General features: G+C 45.2%; 1 protein-coding gene across 3 annotated transcripts in view; it reads right to left on the reverse strand.

The window, feature by feature from the left end:
* DDC (dopa decarboxylase) overlaps positions 1-19,679 on the reverse strand; it is a 93,189-nt gene that overhangs the window by 72,981 nt on the left and 529 nt on the right. For 2 of the 3 annotated variants that reach the window (XM_029956313.1, XM_029956286.1), the window contains exon 1: positions 11,742-11,774. The exons of the other annotated variant lie outside the window; for it this stretch is intronic. The gene's annotated coding sequence lies outside the window, so the exon portion shown is untranslated. Of the gene's footprint in view, positions 1-11,741; positions 11,775-19,679 lie in introns of those variants that run through there. 3 annotated transcript variants of the gene reach the window in all.

The following is a 19,679-nucleotide window of genomic DNA, read 5'->3' on the forward strand; positions in this document are numbered from 1 at the left end:
GAGAACCAGTGGCAACACTCCTTTCTCTCCTTTGGTGAAATATTCTCTCACCTTTTCCTTCCATCCCTGGCTCTCAAGCCCGCCTGTTCACAAAATGGAAGCCCACTGTTTTACAGCTGTGGCTTCTTTTCCATCCCTGGGACTCTGATCACGCTCATGAAGGCACTGGATTCCATAGCAAGATGTGGTCACAGGACTGGGCAGAGCGTTGTTGCTCAGACCTACTTTCCCATCACCGCTCCCCTCGGAGCTCACGATTCGGAGCCATTGCCCTACCCCTTTAGCCCCACACTCTACCAGAAGGCCATCATCACAAGTCAGTCTTGCAAATAGATGTTATGTCTCTTCAAAAAGCTACCAGGAGAGAAACTTTATAGACTCCCTCGTGGTGGGGGGAGAAACAACCTCAGTGGAAGGTGCTCCGGGGAGGCGGGACGCATGCTGTGAACGCAGTGTCCTGGGTTTGCACCTGATCGGCAGGTAGCTTAACTGGGTGGCTTCTGGTTATGGAGGAAAGCAGAGTGACTTCTTGGAGCCTCCATGCCCCACTCCCACTCAGACTGGAGGGACAAGGGGAGCAGGCGACGCTCCCTGAGCCTGAATCCATGCCTTCTGTGCCAAGTGACAGCTCCATCAGGCTTGTGCCTGGCAAAACCCACGAGGATCCAGGGGTCCTGTGAGCGGAGGGCAGAAATACACATCCAAGATGGGCTTTCTCACCCATCTGAAGCTCTGTTACGCCTGAGCGATGGCCACCCTTCAGCCAAAGTGCCCTTTCCCGTGGTTCCAGTAATTAAGTCTAGTACCGCCTATTACATGCTCACCACTGTCTTCTGCTGTCTTCCATGCATGCAGTTACTTCCATGTAAATTGGGGTGTCCTTGTTGAAAGAGGGACTCTCACTGGTTTAACTGTTTTTAACGCTGATTTATTTTTGAGAGAGAGAAAGAGTGCGAATAGGGGAGAGGCACAGAAAGAGGGAGACACAGAATCCGAAGCAGGGCTCCAGGCTCTGAGCTGTCAGCACAGAGCCTGGCACGGGGCTTGAACCCACAAACCATGAGATCATGACCTGAGCCAAAGTCGGATGCTTAACCCACTGAACCACCCAGGAGCCCGTGACTCTCACTGGTTTACAGAATGGTCAGCATCTATATTACCTCACAGGTAGCAAGCACCGTGGTAAACTCTTAGCGTCTATTCTCTTCTTAATCTTTGTAATACTCTTGTTTGGACCATGAGCATCCCCTGCGGCACACGGCAAAACCTTGGCACCGAGACGTTAGGGAAATAGCTGGACCCTGAACCCTGACCTGGTCCCTGATGAGTGGAGTGGACTCAGACACAGGTATGGCACGTCCCCAACAGCCCTGGCCAGAGTAGGGCTTTAGATACGCTGACAAATGTAGGACTAACATATCTTCCTGAACTCCCGGTGAAGATTTCCCAAAGGTTCCCCCAGAGGCCATGTGGATTAAGGCAGCATCCACAGGGCCTCCCCTGCTCAGCTGGTGGTCATGACAAAAGGGAACACAACACACTTGTCCAGCTCTCTGCTGGAGGCTGACCCCTGCGCCCCCACACCTGCATCTTCAGTCTGTAGGATGGCCTTATGCCGAGAATTCTAATCAGGGTGCCTCATCATTCATCTCGCCAGGGCCTGCGCTGATGGGCAGGGGGCTTTCTACCGCGTCAGTGCCAGACACCCAGGAAGACTTTCCCTCCTGTCTGGACCGCATTATAGAGTTTCCCTGCTACACAGTACAGAAGTGGATACTTTGATTTACAATTCCTCGGGGCTGTGCTCTTCCGCCCCAGCAGCCGTGGGAAGGGGAAGGAACGTGCATCTGGGATCAGAGTAGACGGGACTGAGCCCTGGTTCCGCCATAAAGAGGCTGTGCCACTGATACCAAGTTCCTTGGCTCTGGGCACCCGCTTCCTCAACCGCCAACCAGGCAACATGTTGCTGTAGGCGGAGCAAGGCCGTCTGTGTCTGACATCTGTTGCTACTGATGTTAGGAAATCATCACGCTAGAAATGAGTCCTGACCCGTTCGGATCATCTGGCGGGGACAGAACCCCAGCATAGCGTGGGAGACCCAGGAAGAATTCCCCACCCGGGGCAGATCCAGCTTCAGGGACAGCCTCGCTCCTTGGATGGGGAGGAGGAGGGAACTTGAAGTGGCCTGCCGTTCCTGCGGTGATTGATGAAGAACGCTTCGTCTCAGCGTCTTCCTGCCCGATAGTTCTGTACGGACAGCGGCCGGGTGCCACGATTTCACTCAGATTCCCATGGGCAAACACTGCTATTTCCACTTACATCCCTGCAAATGTATCGTGACGTGATAAAAAGCTCTTGGAGGAATTTAATATCCAAAGTGATTTCAGAAGAAAAATACGTTGGCTACAAACTCATTGATATTATTACAATGTCCTCCTAATCTTGGATAATTCGTATAGTTGTCGTCAAGGTATGTGTATTATTTGGTAATAATACCAAAAAAAAAAGTGCGCACTTTACCCTTATTAATACCTGCTGGGCGGAGCTGGCAGTGTCCCTGGACACTGTCCCACCTCCCATGTGGCCGGCCCCTTGTCTGCCATGGTGGTGGCACTGCTGTGAGAAATGGCATGTCACTTTCTTTTCCTATTGAATTTGTCCCCCAGAGAGGTCAATTCCTGAATGGAATTAGGAGGTGTGAGGTGTTCAGTTCTTTAGCACGTTATCAATTTCTTTCCAGAAGACCTGGGATGACACAGAAAGGCCACCCACCCACCATCAGGCTTGGCACGAACAGCCCGTCTCCCCTAGCTTTTCTCATTTGTTCACATTTTTGTTTCTTTGCCCAACTTTTTTAAAAATTTAAATCCAAGTTAGTTAACATGTAGTGTAATAACGATTTCAGGAGTTGAGGTCAGTGATTCATCATTCACATGCCACACACACCCAGCGCTCATCTGACAAGTGCCCTCCTTAATGCCCATCCCCCACTTAGCCCATCCCCCACCTCCCCTCCAGCAAACCTCAGTTTGTTCTTTTTAGGAGCCTCTTATGATTTGCCTCCTTCTCTCTTTTTAATCTTCTTTTTCTGCCCCTTTCCCTATGATCATCTGTTGCACTTCTTAAATTCCACATCTGAGTAAAAATCATATGATATCTTTCTCTGACTTATTTCACTTAGCATAATACCCTCTGTGTTTGCTATTCTAAAAAGTTCATGCAAGAAAGAGCCAGTAATTCTGATTTTAATGACCTCCCTCGTTTTCCATTTTATTTCCGTGCAATTCCAGAAGAAACTTAACAGAGAGTGCCTCCCCCTCCCCCCTTTCAAGTTCTCCCCCCTCTCTCACTCTCTTGCAGCCACATTAATAGCTCACTAAAGGCCATGACCATCTGCCTTTTCTGTTAGAACTTTTTCACAGTGCGAGACACTGAGAATAGAATCCTCTAACACAAAAGTGGAGTTGGTTATTGGGGTTTATTTTAGTTCGGCCCAAAAGCCCCTCCCGAGTGTTGGCAAGTCCTCAGGGGAGTGTGCCGCTGAGCAGGAGCTCAGGGTTTTTAAGGGCTTTGGCAAGACAAAATACGTCATTGTTTAGTTAACCAATCATAGTTCACAGCATTCTATAGTGGTCGATCATACTTCAACACACAAATGTTACTTGTGGCGGGAACCTATCAATTTAAGAGTTCTTTGTCTCAAGAGGGGTTCGAAATGACCAATCATAGTTAGGTGGGGGCAAGGGGGGCAAACAGATTATATAGAAATGAGAACTTTTGCAGTTAACGGGTGAGGTTGCTTAATAGAGTCTTGAAAAACGAATTTAGCCATTAGGTTACAATCAGTTGTTACATCTTAGGGCTTTCCAGAGCCCAGCCGCTCAACCTTTCCAAGAGACATAATGCCTGCTCTCCTGCACTACCTGTAATCCATAATCATTATGCCAGGGAAGGTTTAGTTTAACAGAATCTTTCATGGAAGGTGCTCTGTTCTTACAAATGGGGCCCAGATTAGAGGCAATTAATACCAACAGAACATCCTATCCATATGAGGAAGGTGACTGCAGACAGGAATTTTTTCCTGTTTTCCAGCTTTCTGGGGCAGCATTTGCCAATTTGATGGCAAAGAGTAAGGACAGTTTATCTCATCGGACTGGTGATTCCTTAGCTTCTGCTGGGCATAGACCAGCCAGCTTCCGGGATGTGGCTGGAGCAGGGCTGGAGATCTCAGGGCCAGTGTCTTTTTGAGGGTCAGTTTAAGCTAGTTGGCTGGATCTGGATCACCTCACCAGGTTGAGGGCTCTTCTGAGTTGGCCTACTTAACTCCAGAGTGATGCCTGAAACTATAATAAGGGCTGAATTCTTTGGTTGTATATCTGTGAAGTCTACCTCTAAATCTTTGAAAAGGGGTGACTCCCAGTCTTTAAATATCATCCCCATAGGATAACAAGCACAGGAGATTGTGCTTACATGAAATACTGCAGCAACTTTTTTGAAAGTTGTCTCAAGTTGTTTAATTTAGGCAAACAACAAACATTTAAAGACAATCAGAACTAGAATTTAACATTTATAGTGGTGCATTGTTGAAACATAGTTTTTTTTTTTTCTCTTAAAAAACCCCTCCATTTCCAGGGATAGCCAAATCGAGACCATTGTATTTGTGGAACAAGTCTGGTCTTAACAACCCTGGCCTAATTATTTATATAAGTTCATAAGAATAAGGATTGTTTATGAGAATTTTTTAAAGTTTGCTTTGCTGGGACCTTTTATAAGGAATCTCCAGGATGAACTTTTAGTAGCTTCTCCAGGCCAGAAGCCAAGTCAAGTACCTTCCATCAGACAGGCCTGTAATACTTGTTGAATTGGGCAAATTCTTCATGAGGTTCCCAAGATATACTGAGGTTCCTGCACCTGCCAGGACGTGACCTTCTTTACTCACCTGGGGAGGCTGCTGGGAACTCTGTGAGCAAGGTATCCGGCCAACATTTTTAAGAGGCTTAATGCCTCCATGTTTTATAAAATCAATCTTAGTTCCTTAAAGCTGTCTGGTCATATGAGAGTCTATGCATGACTCTCAAATATGACATTCTAGTCAAAGCCAGTATCTCTAGTGGTGTCCTGCTACAAAATGAACAAATTCCTATTGAACTTATGCAAGCAATTGTAATTGCTATGAAAGAAACAACGCTCACTGGGAGTTTTTGAATTTCAGACGGGTTAGGTAGAGAGGAAAGATAAATGCTTTAGTTCACAACCAAATACTTTATGACATCTCTGTATATTATAGATATCTTAAAAGGAAGCTTTCTTAATCTGGATAAGCAAACATTAGAGAACCAGCAATATTTTTAACAAGAGTCACAAAACTATAATTTTTTTAGTTTATTTAATTCCATGTTTTAGATTTCTGTTTAGTTTGAATGCAGCTTTTTAGCTCTGGAAATTTTTACCCATTTTAGTATTAATCTTAAAGGTGTCAAACACCTGTATTTGTCCCAAAAGTTATCTTTACAACTCTCCTTGAAGAAGAAACATGTATTGTGACAAAATCTTAGAAATGGACATTGTTAAAGATCTGACGAGGGCTTATTATGATGCAATTGACAAAGAAATTCAGTTATTTCTGTGACACAAAACACTTTAAGTAATCAGAATATTAAGTTCTGACCTTATACCAAAACATTAAAACTTTAGGAATTGCATATATATTTGGGCAGTTGTAGCATTTACCCATGCAGTACAGCCTACGGTTTATCATAGTATGACAGTGATTAGCCAAATAACCTGGCATCCTAAGTAAAAGGGTCTAATTGGCCAAAAGACTTTTTTTGCCATTTAAATACTGGGACATTTGTTAAAACCTTTGGAAGTTATAAAACACATCCTAGATAGAATTACAGGTTATCATAAATCTCAAAATTTCATTTATTAAACCAAAGTGGCAAGAAAAGATCTTAAAGGCGAATGTATAGCATTATATAGTTGTTAGCACAACCTAACTTCTTTAATATTGAAAAGTTTTAACTAAGTAATCAAAGGCCTGACAAAGACGAAACCCAAAGCTTTGGCTTTCTTAGCAGACAAAAAAGAAAACCTTTGTTTTCATTGTCTTATCAAGAGTAGATCAATAATCCAAGAAAACTTTGTCCTTTGAACAGAGAGAAAAGCAGAGTTTTAGCCTTATACCAATGTACTTTTAAAGTTCCATTTATCTCAACTTTAGTCTATCCCAAGCACACATAAAACTTTTTATATATTTTTATATCTTTTTATATATCCCCCATTTTCTTGCATATAGGGTTGATTTTCTTATTTTCAACAGTCTTTAGTACACTTAGCAGAATTTTAACTCTTCGGAAACCTCAGTCTCCAATTGAGGACTTAGTAACCAACTGAAATGTGTTTACACTAGAATTTTTCTTAGATGGTAAATTTATGAACCAATTAAGTAAAAAGCATGTTTTTAACAGTTTTAAGTATCTTTAGTTGTTTTTTTTTTTTTTACAACAAATCAAAAGCAGAAACCTACAGCCAGTAGTAGTTAGTGCTTAGCTTCTTATCTCCTTGGATAGCCAATGAATTTAATCTCAATTTATTATGCAAGCAAAAACTTTAACGTTATAGGTTAGCAAGAACTTTCAAAACTATCCTAACAATTACCCATGAAAACTGCGACAGACATAATTAACTATCACTCTCAGTCATTTTCCCAAGCTAACAGACTTTAATTTAAACACTGAATAAATTTTACTTAAGCCCATGTAAGACACTTTGTTTCCCATAGTTAATTATGACCTGGGAAGTTGGCAGGCAAATCTGACTTGTGTGGTTTTTGCTATAACGCCTAGGCCAGGGGGAGGAACTGATGTTGCCTGAGGCCTTGAGGCTCCTTCCCCACCCAGGTGGTGCAGAAAAGAAGTGAAGGAAGAGAAGAGGAACAGAGTGTTACCATCCCCTTCAGTTTAATTTTATCTCAGCTAGACCAAAAAGGTATTCTTCTCTGTACAGTCACAACCCCATAATGTCCCCGTGAGGCAGTTTCGCAAAGACAGACAAAGGGTCAGACGCTCATCTGGCCATGTCCTGAAGGAACTTAGGTGACACTTAGCCATAGCGGTCTCAGCATTGTGACTTACAATCAGAAACTATTCCAATGCTACCATAGACTGTATGCCATTCACCACAGAATTGCATTTGGGCTCACTCAGACTCTGTAGGCTTTTTGGGACCTTAAGGGTGCCCACCCATGGAGCCACAGAATCGAACTCGGAAGGCAAGCCAGACCAAGTCACACATTCACACTCATATACACACCAGAGGTTATTACATTCCCTCACATAGAATGACTATGACAACAGGTACAGAAGTGGCCACAAAACAGGTGTTTTCAGGTTTAGTGAAGGGTCTGACTAACATCTCGGGATGGCCCTGGTGTGGGAAGTAGTGTGTCCAGACTTCCACTTAATACTCCAGACAAAAGCACATGTGCATTCAATATTCAGATGATGAACTGGCTTACCTCCGGAGGTTTAGACAGGTGACTCTCACAGATCACTGGCACTGTTTTCAGGGTGGCAGGAAAGACAAGGGTGTCTCCCTGGCTCCCAAGAGCTAGATGTCCATGGAAGTGCACTTTGCTATTACTAAAACTCTGCAATTAGTTTTAAGAAAACAATGACGCAGTCATGTGGGTGGCTGTTCACAGGCCTGCATCCAAATATCAATGTAAAGAAACTGGTCTGGGTGCCCTGGCTTCCTGGTTATTACTTGCCAGACTGCTGGACAGACTGAGGGCTCAAAGGTACCTTCTGGTGGCCATCCAGTTCCAAAAGGTGACCACTCCAATTCACAGAGGGTCCTCAACCTGTCCCTAGAAAATTTAATTCCATGCTTATCCGCCCTTTCAGGCGAATAGACGGCTTTGAAGTTAGTGAGAAAACACTCTAAAGGCATATATGCTTTTGACCCTGAGTCGCCCATTTGGCCAAGAGTAATGAACAAAGCATACGGACACAGAGGTGACAAGACACTCAAAATGAGAACAAACGTATATGACAGACACAAGAGGCTCCAATAACAGAAAACATTCACATAAATGTTGGGGTGATCAGGCCCAACTCAGATGATCCAAAGACCCCAAATGGTCCGAAGACCCCAAATCCCAGACCAACGTCTTGGCTGAGATGGCTGGCGAGGGCCCAGGCTTCTCAGCCTCCTCAGATCCAACCTACAAATGGTCACAACCGGCACAAAACTTACCTCCTGAGGTGATGGAAAACAAGCCCAGAACCCATCTCCAAGGCCACAGCCCAGCACCAGGGCTGGCCAAATGGGATTTCTCCTCTCAGGATCTCGCTGGGGACTCCAAAATGTTAGACCTTTTTCCCAATGCGAGTCACCGAGAATAGAATCCTCTAACACAAAAGTGGAGTTGGTTATTGGGGTTTATTTTAGTTCGGCCCAAAAGCCCCTCCCGAGTGTTGGCAAGTCCTCAGGGGAGTGTGCCGCTGAGCAGGAGCTCAGGGTTTTTAAGGGCTTTGGCAAGACAAAATACGTCATTGTTTAGTTAACCAATCATAGTTCACAGCATTCTATAGTGGTCGATCATACTTCAACACACAAATGTTACTTGTGGCGGGAACCTATCAATTTAAGAGTTCTTTGTCTCAAGAGGGGTTTGAAATGATCAATCATAGTTAGGTGGGGGCAAGGGGGGCGAACAGATTATATAGAAAAGAGAACCTTTGCGGTTAATGGGTGAAGTTGCTTAACACAGAGTCTTGAAAAGTAAGTTTAGCCATTAGGTTACAATCAATTGTTATATCTTAGGGCTTTCCAGAGCCCAGTTGCTCAACCTTTAATTATTTCCCAGGGTTGGAGAGTAAAACAATAGTTGGTATTTTTCCATTAGAGTCAGCTTGACCTGAGGAGGGTCCTACACTTCCATAGACTTGAGACTATTAAGTGACATTCTGGCTGGTTGCTTCTTTTCATTACAGTGGTCACATCTTGTGGTCACATCACATATTGATTTATCATCTATTTCAAATATAGGACACCTGCTATTCCAAGTCGGTTCAATATGTTTTGGCACACTGGGAAGGCTCCTTTTTTTTTCTCCCACAAATCAGTTCAGTGATAAATATTGAGTCCTCAGTTCACTGCGAACTCCCTGTTACTCCTGCGTGCTGGCCACTGGCCTCTCCCCGGTGTTGCTAAGAAACCTGTGTTTGAGGTTTTCCCCGAGTCAAAGCCCAGAAGATGTTAGCTCTCAGTTGCCACATCCTAGTGTCCAATAAACCAGGTGAACCACCATTGCCTACATTCTGCTAAATTTATTGTATGCCTTCTGTCCTTTAGCAGCACCAACAGCCCCACCCATAAATGTTATTACTGCCGTGTGGCCAAGGCTCAGGGAGGCTGGTGCCCCGATCACAGCCATACAGCCAGTACCGGGAGCAGCAGGTGCTGGTGTCTATGATCCTGAAGCCAGCCTCCTCCCCTGGCAGCTGTGGCCGGGCAGCCATGCACTCCTGCACCGCCCACATCCTGTGCCCACCCAGAGGGGGCTCTGGCCTGGGCTGGGGGAGGGAGCGCATGCCCCCCCCCAACAGAGTGTGGTCCAGGTGCGCCCCATTCACCATGTGTGGGAGGAGGTATCTGACCTGAGCCCCAACCTGGGCTGATCCCAGCTGAGACAGAAACAGGCAGACTGTCTGGAGTCTGCCATCCTCTGTGCCCCTGAGCAAATGCTGAAGTAGTCACTGTACAGGGGGCGCTGGCGTGAGCACTGAACCTCTGTTCTCTCCATCCTCATGAAGGCTTTGCAAAGTAGCAAGACTACCCTCACTCTGGAAGGAGGAAAAGGGCTCAGGGAAGCAGGTGGCTGGTCTAAGGCCACACAGCTTACAGGTAGTTTTACTTGTGGGCGTGTCTACTTGGAAGAGGTCCCTCTGCCTGTCCCCCTGTGCCCTAAGCATCCTCCTCCAGCAATGCTGGTAAGCACCATAAAAACATCAGGACCTCTCCCCTAAAATATCCACAGCATCATGGGGTGCCTGGGGGCTGAGTCAGTTAAGTGTCTGACTTCAGCTCAGGTCATGATCTCATGGTTCGTGGGTTCAAGCCCTGTGCTAGGTTCTGTGCTGACAGCTCAGAGCCTGCTTGGTTTTCTCTCTCTCTCCTTTCCTCTCTTCCCCTCCTCCACTTATGCTTTCTTTCTCTCAAAATAGATAAATAAAACATCCACAGACTCTTGGGGCGCCTGGGTGGCCCAGTTGATTAAGCATCCAACTTCACCTCTGGTCATGATCTCGCGGTTTGTGAGTTCAAGCCCCGCATCGGGCTCTGTGCTGACAGCTCAGAGCCTGGAGCCTGCATCAGATTCTGTGTGTCTCTCTCTTTTCTCCTCCCCTGGTCACTCTCTGTCTGTCTGTCTGTCTCTCTCAAAAATAAATAAACATTAAAAATTAAAAAAATATATATCCACAGACTCTTAATTTCCCTGGAATCTTTCCCCAAACTGGCCATCAGACTCCAACGGTTTCCAAACGTTACAGGGTGAAACATTCAACATTTGGAAGAGGGAAGAAACAGATACAAAGAAACACTCCACCCATTTGTTTGAATTTGTTGGGGGTTGGCAGGGTTTGGGTTTTTTTGTTTCTGTTTTTGCTCTTTTTTTTCCTGTAATTATTTTCATAAAATTGGCTGTACACAGAGGCACGTCCACCACGTGCTGGGAAGCGAGAAAGCAGCGCAGTCAAGGACAAATTGCTTCCCTTTCAGAACCACCTAGACCCTCCTCTTCTTGCCTCCAACCGTCCCAGGATGTCCCCTGTCTTTGCCCGAGGACCTCATGGGCTGCCCCCAGGCAGAAAGAGCCTGTTTCTCGCTGGTGCCCTGGAAACCCACAGAGAAACCACAGCTTTGATGCCGCAGCAGGAGTTCTGCCTTCCGTTCTGTTTCGGAGGCGAGATCCTGCTGATAATGAACAAGAAACCAAGCATGAGCACCCAGTACCCCGAGCCTTTAAGAGAGAAATAGGATTAGGGGGAAAACTCCTGTCACTTGCTTGAACATTCCTCAGAAACTGGAGAAAACAATATATCCCAGGCAGAGGAATCACATTCCACCTGCAGTTAATTGACTTGCTTATTAATTCTATAGCTCCCATTATTGACCACCTTCTGTATGCCTGGGGCTGCTTATAAACAGCAGAGCCAGGGTTTATAGGCATCTTGGGAGGGCTGTCCGCTGTACTTTGCGCAGAGGGCAGGAGCCTGGGCAGGGGACGTGGTTTGCCAGCCATGAAGACTGGGTCCTCCTGGTTTGCAGCCCCCTCCTTTCCCACCCCACCGCCCAGCCCCCGTAGGTTCCACATATGCCACGAATCAGCCTAGAAACTCACTTCCACTCACTTTGTTATACTCCTATCTCAGTTCAGAGAACACCGGCTAAAAACCATCAGAAGTTTCTGTCTCTTTCCCTGACCTATTGCTTAGAGACACACAAAAAGGCAAGTGACTTAGGTAGGCACCCATTTCAGTAAAAAGTTCCTACAGTGCGCCCCACCAGCCCACCACTTGAGGCCACGCCCGTCCCAGCAAGAGGAAATCAACCAGGCTGAAATGAACAAGCAAAGCTTCAGTCCCAAAACCCCAGGGTCACAGCCATCCAGGAGCTGGCGGCCTCCAGGGCTCTAGTGCCCCCAGGCTACAAGGACAAAGAGCAGTACTCACAGGCAGCGGGGAGGTGCTGGCTCTCTCTCCCTTCTCTCTCCTCTCCTCCCTGACAGTTAAAAGGCACACAGAGGATGCAACTGCCATTTATATAGACAGTGTCCGCCTCCCAGAAGCCAATCAGAGCGGCCTGCTCTGCCTATTTACAGACAGCAACATCTTCCCACCTCTCCCGCCCTCCTGCTCTCCACCGGGACTCGAGGGCCGGGCGGGGGCAGAGCAGGGCCATAGAGACGGTGGAGCCTTGCAGGGGCCAGCAGCCAGAAACCACAGGGAGAGGGCTCTATGTTCCCAGTGCTCTGTGTTCTACCCAGACTCCTGGACACCTTCAAGGCAATCCCCTGAGAAACTGCAGCTCCTTGGCTCTTTCAAGGGGTGAGGAAGGACCAGCATAGGTGAGGGGAGTGAGGAGGATGACCTGAGCCAGCCCTGGGTTGTCAGTTTAGTCCAGACCGGAGAGAAGCAGAAGCAGGCGAGGATCTGACCCAGGTTCCTGGGATTCAGAATCCTATTCTCTTTCATTCTCTTCAAAAAAAATTTTTTAAATGTTTATTTACTTTTAAGAGACAGAGAGAGACGGAGTGCCAGCCAGAGGAGGGGCAGAGAGAGAGGACAGAATCCAAAGCAGGCTCCAGGCTCTGAGCTGTCAGCACAGAGCCCGATGAGGGGTTCAAACTCATGAACCATGAAATCATGACCTGAGCCAAAACCAAGAGTCGTACGCATAACCAAACGGGCCACCCACGGGTCCCCCAAATCCTATTCTCTTAACCCCGAGCCTACCAGCATCCAAAACACAGATATCTTTCATTTTTCTTTAAAGCAGAACATTTTTCAAAACACTTTTGTTGAAGATATATTTTCTAGTGCTTTGTCAAGGCATATAGTAATGCAATCTTCTTCGTTTTGTTTTTGTTTTTGTTTTTGAGGTATACTTGACATCCAATAGTATGTTTCTTTCAGGTGCATGATGTAGTGATGGGACATTTGTAGCCATTGTGAAATGAACACCAGGGATGAGTCTAGTTACCATGTGTCCCCACACCAAGTTGACACAATGTGACTGACTGTGTCTCCCATGGGGTAAGTTACGTTCCCATGTACAGATCAGAGTTTGTATTTCTGGACCCACTTCGTCCATGCTCCCTCCTCCTGTGCCCTCTTCCCCTCTGGAAATGCCAGTCCGTTCTCTGTATCTTCGAGTCTGCGTTCCGTTTGGCTTGACTTTCAGATTCCTCATATTTGTGAGATCATATGGTATTTACCTTGCCTGTGAGGCTTATTTCACTTAGCATAATGCCTCAGGATCCATCCGTGTTGTCACAAAAGGCAAGAGTTCTTGGGCTTCCTTCCTCCTCCACCCCCTCAGGCAGGCTAATCAGTGAAATATGAGGGGCAGGATTCATGTCTCTTTTAAGGTGTGCACAGAGCCCTGAGAACTTTAGAAAGGGGCCTGGAGGAGCTCACTCAGGTCAGGAGGGGCTTAACAGGTTCATCTGCTCCTACCACATGCATGCACACACATACATACAGCATGTGCATACATATGCACATACACGCAGCATGCGTGGGCTGCTGGCCGGGGGGAAGAGAGCCCCCCCCCTGCTCAGTGCCCAGTGTGAGGCTTCCACCCTCCCTCAGTGGCTGGGTGAGGACAGGAGGTGATGCAGAGAAGGATACAGGTATGGTGAGGGGCTGACCCCAGCACAGACCTCTGGCCAAGGGGAAGTGAGAATCCAGTGAAATCTTCTGTTCCATAAAGAGCCACTCTAATAACACCTAGCATTTATAAAGTCTTCATTGCAGGGATTTCTACAGAAAATCATTCAGTCCCTCTTAACTACTCTGCGAGGTAGACATTCTCATCCCCATTGTCTGGATGGAGAAGCTGAGGCCCAGAGAGGTTAGGAAATGAGGCAGGGTCACACAGCTAGCATCTTCCTTACCAGCAGGCCAGTTGGTTTCATGCTGAACACAGCAAATCTACTTGCTGGATGACATTCTACTTCATGAGAGGCAGACACAGCCCAGAAAGGAGGCTCGAAGCTGGGGCCCTAGCCTACGTTTGGGGAGAAAGCAGTCACTGGAAGGTTTGAGGCACGGCACTGGCCTAAGTGCTTCAAAACGCTGTTACCCGCAGAGTGCACTGGGCTTGCACCTGTCTCCACCGCCTGCGGGGTATTAACAGCGGCCAGCTGTTTTGCTCATTCACAGTGATTGTGGCAAGACAGGACTTACAGTGGGAACCACAGATGGCAGGAGAGGATCAAACAAAACCTAATGAAAGACTTTTGAGACCGGATCAAGAAACTTAAAAAAATCTGTGGGAGGGGCACCTGGGTGTCTCAGTTGGTTAAGCATCAGACTTCGGCTCAGGTCATGATCTTACAGTTTGTGGGTTCGAGCCCCACATCAGGCTCTGTGCTGACAGCTCAGAGCCTGGAGCCTGATTCTGATTCTGTGTCTCCCTCTCTCTGCCCCTCCCCTGCTCATGTTCTGTCTCTCTCTGTCTCAAAAATAAATAAATTTTAAAAATCTACGGGAGCCGTTATGGAAGATCTAAATAGATGGGAGCAAGTGCCTGTTCATGCATAGAAACATCCATTTTCCTCAAACTGCTGCGCAGATGCTACACCATCCGAATCTAAATCCCAACACAGATATCTGACTCTAAAATATAAACGCAAGGGGCGCCTGGGGGGCTCAGTCGGTTGAGCATCCAACATTGGCTCAGGTCATGATTCATGGTTCATGGGTTCAAGCCTGTGTCCAGAACCTGGAGCCTGTCTTCAGAGTCTGTGTCTCCCCCGCTCTCTGCCCCTCCCCCGCTTGCACTCTCTTTCTCTCTCTCAAAAATAAATAAGCATTAAAAAATTAAAAAATAAAATATAAATGCAAAAGCAAAAGTCTAAGAATGGCCAGCATAGTGTTGAGAAAGTACACTACAGTCTTGCTCTACAATTATCGTGACTAAGGAAGCTGGGAAAATGTCATGATTTTGATTGCAAAGGTAGACACCTGACCAGTTCAACAGAATAGAGAGCCAGGAAAAATATGCACTAAAACATGGAGAATTGACAAATGTGGAACTGCAGATCAATAGAGAGAGAGCACATTATGAAACAGTGCCGGGCAACTGGTTGGAAAAAATGAAATTAAAGCTGTACCTCAATCTGTATAGAAAAATTTCTGATAGATTAAGGCCTTCGCTATGGAAGGCAAACCTTTTAGGACAACAGAAATATATTTTTATGACCTTGGAGGGGAATGATTTCATAAATGATTCATTTAATCAACTAACCATAAAAGATCAACAAGTGTCACCACATTACTGTTGAGAATGTCTGTTCTGCAAACTGTAGAAATTAGAAAGAGGAGAGAGGCATTTAAGATGCATATTGCTGATTACAGGTTAGGCTTCATAAAATAAAGAAGATATTTTGATCAAAGAAAGACCACTCGGGGTGCCTGAGTGGCTCAGTTGGTTGAGCGTCCGACTTTGGCTCAGGTCATAATCTCATAGTCCGTGGGTTCGAGCCCCGTATCGAGCTCTGTGCTGACAGCTCGGAGCCTGGAGCCTGCTTCAGATTCTGTGTCTCCCTCTCTCTGCCCCGCCCCTGCTCATGTTTTGTCTCTGTTTCTCTCTCTCTCCCAAAAATAAATAATAAGAAATTTAAAAAAAAAAAGGAAAGACAAGTTAATAGAAATACAAGCACTTGTCAGCAATGGAAACAACATGTATCTTAAATATGTAAAAAGATGATCTTTCTTGTTAGTGAGGAATGAAGATAACTGTTTATTGGTACAGTATAGAGTTGCAACCGGATTTGTGTGTTTGATCCTTTTTCCTGCCATCCAATGACATTCTTTTAAAAGTTCTAACAATTTGTCTGTTAATTCAGGTGGATTTCAATGTAAAGGACCATATCACTTGTGAACTCTGACAATATTCTTTGTAGTCCTCTTCCTAATTTCTTTTTCTTGTCTTATTACACCATCTAGGACTGTGCTCTCCAGAATCGTAGTCATGAGCCACATCTGCTTATGGGGCTCTTGAAACAGCCCAGTGCTACTGAGGATATGAAAAATTCATTTAATTTTATTTAATAATTTATATTCAAATCTCAAAACTGAAGCAGTGCAAAAATTTTCCCCATTACACAATTTGAATGTAGGACTATATTTCGCTTGGTTGTGTTACATAAAATCTTTCATTCTATTGCAGTACCTGTGGATTTTAAAATAATGTTTATATGTGGCTACTGGAAAAATTAAAATTTCAGGTTTGAAATATGCCTGGCCCTGTTTCCTAGATGTCCCTCTGTGCCATTGTTGAATAGAAGCTGTTGTGGTGAATGTCCTCACCTTGCTGACTTTCGAAAGAATGCTTCTAACAGTTCACTAGGGTTTCTAACATGTCCAGGGTTCTACTGGAAATTCATTATTAGGAGGTTTCTTCTATTTCTACTTTTATAATAAATTGATGTTTAAATTAAGTATCAAAATAGTTTCTGCATCTAAAGAGAAATTCATATGGGTTTCTTCCTCTAAATTGTTAATATGATAAATGTCATTAATAAGTCTTCTAATTTTCAAGTATCTGTTTATTCTTGGGATAAAACTATAGAGTGTTAGCTGTTTGCATGAATTTTTACTTCTCATGAATAAAGTTGTAATTTTTCCTGCTAACATGGATTCTCTCTAAATTTAGTGTGAGATTCTGTGGTCTCATAGACTGGGGATAATCCTGTCTTTTTTTAATTCTCAGAAGCAGTTTTTATAATTTTGAGTCAGAATGATCCAATCACTGAGAGTGACAAATCATATGTAAAAATTATTTGCCCCTCCTCCCATGGTTGAGGAAATGTTTTTAACAAATCAATCTACTCATTACTTAGGGTCATTCAATAAGATTTCTAGTTCTCCTTGATGCTATTTTATCCATTTTCTAAAAACTTAATGACAAGCATTTGTCTGTTTTAATAATTTACTTATAACCATCTTGCTTGGTTGAGTCTATGCTGGTATCCCCTTCCCTTATAAATTATGTATTTATTTCTCTTTTCATAGTTAGTTAGGATTGGCAGAAGCTGTTTCTGTTTTAGTAGTCTTTTAAAAAAGCTTTTGGCTTTGTTGATCTGTCTTAATATACTTTTATTTTCTTTTTTGTTAATTTTTCCTCTTAATCCTTATTATTGCCTGCATTCAATTATCTTCATTCTGTTGTTATTTTTCTAACACCTTTCATGGAGCAACTGACTCAATTTTTGATATCTAATGGCATTTAAACCTATATGCTTTTAGGGCACCTGGTGGGCTTAGACAGTTAAGTCTCTGACTCTTGGTTTCGGCTCAGATCACAATTACAGGGTCTGTGGGATCCATTCCTGCACTGGGCCCTAAACTGAGAGCCGAGAGCCTGCTTGGGATTCTCTCTCTCCTTCTCTCTCTGCCCCTCCCCTGCTCCCTTTCTCTCTCTCTTTTCCCCTAGCCTGCTCATACTCTCTCTCTCTCTCAAAATAAATACATTAACTTAAAAAAACCTCCAGACATGTATAGCAATTTTTACTTTAAAAATATATATATATAAGTTGAATTGAATTGAACTGAACTGAATTGACTTGAATTGACTTGAGTGGAATGGAATTGAATGGACTTGAACTGAACTGGGGAGATGACATGCTGGTTTGATAGTGACTCTGTGACAGGTGTTCAGACGTACTTGACGGCCTCTTACATCCTCAAGTTCTGTAACATTTAAGGTGCCCTTGAGATGAGAGCATGTTTTCTTTTCCTTTTCCTTTTTAATTTTTTTAATGTCTTTATTTTATTTTGAGAGAGACAGAGAGACAGAGAGTGAGTGGGGGAGGGCCAGAAAGGGAGACACAGAATCTGAAGCAGCTCCAGGCTCTGAGCTGTCAGCACAGAGCTCGACGCGGGGCTTGAACTCACGGACCGTGAGATTGTGACCTGAGCCAAAGCTGGACGCTTAACCGACTGAGCCACCCAGCCGCCCCGAAAGCATGTTTTCTAACTATCTGGTGTGGGGCCCTAGTTATGTACAATAAACCAAGATGGTTACTTGTTGAAATTTTCCTCACCTCAGCTACTGTTTTTGTTGCCTTGACCCATCATTACTAACGGTGTGTTAGAATTTCCCATTATGATGGTGAGTTTGTTGATCTGTCCCCACACCTGTACCAAGCTTTGCCTATTATACTTAAGGTATACTTTATTCTTCCATCAGGTTTATACCTGTCTAGAATTGTACTATCTTCATGTTAGAATGAACCTTTGATCATTTATTTTTTATTTATTTTTAATTTTTTTAATGTTTATTTATTTTTGAGAAGAGACAGGCGGAGTGTGAGCAGGGGAGGGGCAGAGAGAGAGGGAGACACAGAATCCCAAGCAGGCTCCAGGCGCTGAGCTGTCAGCACGGAGCCTGATGCGGGGCTAGAGCTCAAAAGCTATGAGATCATGACCTGAGCTGGTCGGATGCTCAACCAACTGAGCCACCTGGTGCCCCACCTTTGATCATTTATATAGTAATAAAATAAGCCTAATACACAAGTAGCTTCCTTGTTGGTGACCTGGTTCAGTGTGGACACGCGCTTGTTCTTTGTCAGTCTCACCTACCATTGGTGTTCTCGAGCATCCCGTGCCAATGGCTGTGTTTTTTCACAAGCGATTTAGTGATTTTTTTAAAAGCCTGGAAGTTATGATTTAAACTTTGAGCAGCACTAACACACTTCTGGGTTCAAAATCCAGTCTGTGAGGACATCCAGAGTGAAAGTGCTAGGTTGCCTCTCTTTCCCTGACTTCCAGGCACTTGAGCCCTAAGAGCAAGTGCAAGGCTGACCCCTGGAAGGACATCCTCCAGCAATAAAGGCACCCACCATCTGTCACCTCCTGGGCCCAACACACTGGATCGCTAAGCTAACTGAGAGCAGGGCAGACTGCCAGTCGGTGATTCAGCTCTGCTAGGGGACACTCAGAAGTGGAGCACCCTGTCCCCCAAGGCCATGTATGGGGAAACCTGGGTAGACAATGCCCTCACACCACCTTGGAAGCCCAGAGCCTTCCACTCTGTGCCCAGTCCTGCACTTGCCACTTTCCAGCAGTGCCCTGACACCCCCCACCTCCACCCTTCCCATCCCCCTCCCGCCAGCAGTCCTGCATCTCTGGTCCTGTCCCTCCGGACCCCACTCCCTGCTCTCCAAAGGCTCCTGTGATTACTCTAGTGCCTGGGACATGGTAAGTGCTTTGAAAATGCAACGCTTTTCCAGAATGGCAGGGTGCCAGGTGCCCACTGTGCCATAACCACATCTAAGAGCTAATTTCATGCTCACAAGCTAGGGGGTCTCACCTGACCCTCTTCCTCACCTCTCCCAATGTGGTTTCTCATGCATCCAATGAGGATATGATTAAAGATGAAGAAGGTAAACTACCGCACACGATAAACTCTCAGAAGCATTAACTCAAGCCTGATGGAGAAGCACTGATCTTCTCAAGAATGGAATCTTCTTAAAATGATTTTTTAATGTATACTTTTATATATTTTTGAGAGAGAGAGAGAGAGAGAGAGAGAGAGAGAGCGAGCTTACATAAGTGGGAGAAGGGGCAAGGAGAAAGGAGAGAGAGAATCCCAAGCAGGCTCTGTGCTCATAGTTCAACTCAGGGCACCATCCCATGACCGTGAGATCATGACCTGAGCAGAAATCAAGAGTTGGATGCTCAACCGACTGAGCCACCCAGGCGCCCCAGGAATGGAATCTTCTGGTGGGATTGTAATCAGTGTGACCAGCTGGAGGGAAGGCCCTTCAATTCTCCTCAAATCACACTGCACCAGGTAGACTCTGAATTTACCTTTGATGCCGCAGATGTCACAGGTAAAGGAAGAGTTCATCTTTGTCTATCATCTCCCATGTGGCAGAT

Source organism: Suricata suricatta, chromosome 2, assembly GCF_006229205.1.
Source record: "Suricata suricatta isolate VVHF042 chromosome 2, meerkat_22Aug2017_6uvM2_HiC, whole genome shotgun sequence".
NCBI lineage: Eukaryota > Metazoa > Chordata > Mammalia > Carnivora > Herpestidae > Suricata > Suricata suricatta.